The sequence below is a fragment of the Lissotriton helveticus genome, chromosome 3_1, assembly GCF_964261635.1.
Source record: "Lissotriton helveticus chromosome 3_1, aLisHel1.1, whole genome shotgun sequence".
Lineage (NCBI taxonomy): Eukaryota > Metazoa > Chordata > Amphibia > Caudata > Salamandridae > Lissotriton > Lissotriton helveticus.
Genome location: NC_136061.1, coordinates 1,932,603,429 through 1,932,606,980, shown reverse-complemented (window position 1 = coordinate 1,932,606,980; position 3,552 = coordinate 1,932,603,429). Strand labels below are relative to the sequence as shown.

At 47.0% G+C, this 3,552-nt stretch overlaps 1 pseudogene; it reads right to left on the bottom strand.

Moving 5' to 3' along the window:
- Window positions 1–2,080: 2,080 nt before the first annotated feature.
- Window positions 2,081–3,093, bottom strand: LOC144824344 (kelch domain-containing protein 2 pseudogene; annotated as a pseudogene).
- Between the last annotated feature and the right edge of the window lie 459 nt (window positions 3,094–3,552).

The following is a 3,552-nucleotide window of genomic DNA, read 5'->3' as shown; positions in this document are numbered from 1 at the left end:
TTTGACCTAAACTAACAACTGTTTTCCTTCCTGCATTTTGTTGCTGACATGTTATACATCTCTGGCACAGACTCTCTGCAATGACTCTGAATTTTGTATTGTACCATGACTGTTTGAAAAGCCTTATTATAACATCTCTCCCTACATGACCATGGCAAACTATCGCCATTGATGACAACAAACTATCGGGCAATACAGGTCTCTCATATGTGTAAACTCACACGTCATCTTCTGCTCTACGTATGCATCTTGCTTTGATCCACCCTTCTCTTTCTGTTTCAATAACTGCATCCTGTAATTCTCTAATCTCTTCCCAAGTTTCAACAATTGAAAACATTAGTCTGCATTCTGTTTCCTCAGATTGTTCTTTCAAATGTTCCCAATTAACAGTATATGAATTTTAAGCACAAAAACGTGCAATTTATTTATTTATTTAAAAGGTTTTATATAGGGCTGGCTAGACCCGGAGGTATCAGAGCGCTTTACATGGGTATCAGACAATAAATTGCAGGTTACAGCTTTACAAAGGTTACACAGTTATTAGAGCATGGCAATTTTAGTTACAAGTAAGGTTGAGACAAACAAAAAGGAACATATAGGTAGGGGAAAAAGCTGGCAAGGGGAGATATTCCGGGGAGTGGGGGGGTAAGAGTAGGGGTAGTAGACAGAGAGTGGAGGAGGGAAAGAGGAGGAGAGGGTTAGAGACACGGCATGGCAAGAGGAGGGGGAGGGTGACAGGGGCACAAACCGGTATGCGAGTCAAAGCTGCGCTCAAAGTCCAGAAGCTGTGATCCCAGGGGGAGTGGTATAATTTCCCCGTCTCTGTTGCGAGAGGCTCCCTAAGCGCAGTGGACTCTCTCAGAGGGGTCTCTGAGACTCCAAGGCCTATTTACTGGATCCTTCCCCAAAAAGGGGAGAGGGAGTGCTTTGGCAAGGGGTGCCATACCATACCTCAATTGTGAGTGGCTTCCTTGGCGCTGTGGACTCTCTCAGCGGGTATGCTGAGACTCCAGCGTATATAACTTGGATTTTTCCCCAAAAAGGAGAGAAGGAGTGCTTAGTCACAGGGCACAAAAGGACAGGGGGCTAGGTGGTGAAAGCAGGCAAGGGGAGATAATCCGGGGAGTGGGGGGGTAGGAGCAGGGGAAGTAGACAGAGAGTGGAGGAGGGAAAGAGGAGGGGAAGATTAGAGACACGTCAAGGCAAGAGGAGGGGGTGACGGGGACACAAACTGGTAGGCAAGTCAAGGCTGCGCCCAAAGTCCAGTAAGCTGTGAACCCAGGGGGAGTGGTATCATTTCCCCATCTCTGTTGCGAGAGGCTCCCTAAGCGCAGTGGACTCTCTCATAGGGGTCTCTAAGACTCCAAGGCCTACTTTACTGGATTCTTCCCCAAAAAGTAGAGAGGGAGTGCTTTGGCAAGCGGTGCCATACAATACCTCCATTGTAAGTGGCTCCCTTGGCGCTGTGGACTCTCTCAGCGGGTATGCTGAGACTCCAGCGTAGATATGTTCGATCCTTGGAAGGAGTGCTTAGTCAAAGGGCACAAAAGGACAGGGGGCTAGGCTGTGAAGCGAGCAAGGGGAAAGATTCAGGTGAGAGGGGATAGGAGCAAGGAAGTAGACAAAGAACGAAAGAATGCTGAATAGGAACAGATAGATAGGAAACAAGGAAAAAGCATAGTCACAGAAATACGATGGGGGTGGGCAAGACAGGGAGATGGGGAGAAAAACTGTGCCCAAAGTCCGGCTATGTAGGTGACGGTCAGGGGATGAACCAAGGCCGATCTCCTCAATAGCTGAACAGAGCAGCTCCACTGGGCGTCAGACATAATGCTCAGACTCCGCTGTCAGGATAGGGATCACGAGTATGCTCAGAGATTATCATTGTGTGTTGATTAGGTAGTGGTCACTACCACCCCTTGTTCACCTTAGCTCCATTGCTGCCTCTTTGGTCATTTTACTCTTGTATTCAAAGGCCAATCCGAAGGGGAACGACCAGCGATAGCAGATGTATTCATCTCTCAGCTTGGCGGTGATGGGCCTCAGGAGTTTTCATCGTGCGAGGGGGGCAGGTGCCAAATCATTTGAATATAGAGCAGTTGGGCAAGCTTCTACATTTGCTGGTCACCAGGGAGTAGGCATAGAGGGTAGTGGAGGTAGGAGGTGGCTCCATGGCTTCCTCAGCAGGTCCTGTAGTGAATACCTCCAGTAAACTCGTGGTTATAGGCCGCTCCCAAGTAAAGGTGTCAGGGTCCAACATGTGCCCATGGTTGTTCCATCCTCTTGGAGGTCCTGCATTTCCATAGGAGGTTTAATCAAATTCAAAGTTCCCAATGAAATCTCGAAAGTACCCATAGCCACCGAAAAAGATCAATCTATTTTCATATACCCATACACCAAGCTTGTCCTTCTCCGAAGGAGGAACACTTTTACAGACTATTCTATTCCACTACAATACCCTGTCATCCGAACTCAAGTCCAACATGTAGAACTCATTTGTGTTGCCTCTTGCATGATGACCTCCAAATGAGGACATTATTTTAATAATGAGATGTCGGATAGATGCACAGCTGATATTCTAGTGGTGTTTGAGAAAAAGGTTAGTTCAAGTTTTATGGTGCTCCTAAAGGTGACGTCGAGGGTCCAACGGCGTCTTGGAATATGAGATAGAAGTGAAGCTAGAGGACCTCTAGTTTCATCCCTTTAAGGCACACATGTTAGTTGTCTTTCCCATTGGAAAAGAGACTTCCACTCCGTTTTTTGTTTAATGCATAAATGTCTTTTTAATTATTTTATTCACACACACTGCACAACTGCCCGACATGGAGAGTGGAATTTCACCTGTAGTAGTCTTTTTGTCCATGTTTCAATGTAGTATATCCATATTTCATCTCTAGGAAGATAAAAATCATAAAGTCCAGTAACTGATGCATTCTTATATTCTCCCCACACAAACATGCGCTGTCCGTCGGTCACGGCGACATGGCCACTGCGCTCCGCGGGGCCCGAGCACTGGACCTCCTGAGCAAGTGGCAGGTATGCTTCCTCCTCCTCCTCTTCATCTTCCAGTAGCTCCTCGTTATCGTCCGCCATTACGGCGCGAAGAGTATGCCTAGAGGAGGCGGGGGCCCATAACATTTGCAAGATCTTCTTGGGACACCTAGCCAAGATTCACAGACTTCCACTGTCACCGATGACTCGTTGATCGTCAGCATACCCGTGGCCAACGGTGAAATAGTCATGACCAGATGTAAGTGCTGAACATTTCACCACCACAATTTGGGCTGGCAATTGTAGTGCCATCAGTAGGTTTTTCACACACTCTCCTTTTTGTATAGGTGAATCTGAAGAGGTCACCTTGCAACCACAACTGCCCAAAATCATGCACAACCCCAAAACCATATTGACTTTCTGTACATATAGTAGGTCGCATTTGTTTTGTGATGCAGCATGCCCTAGTGAGTGCAATCAACTCTGCCACTTGCGCTGAACTCACTCCTTTCATCCATGATGCTTCAACAACACTCATCACTGTACAAATCGCATATGCAG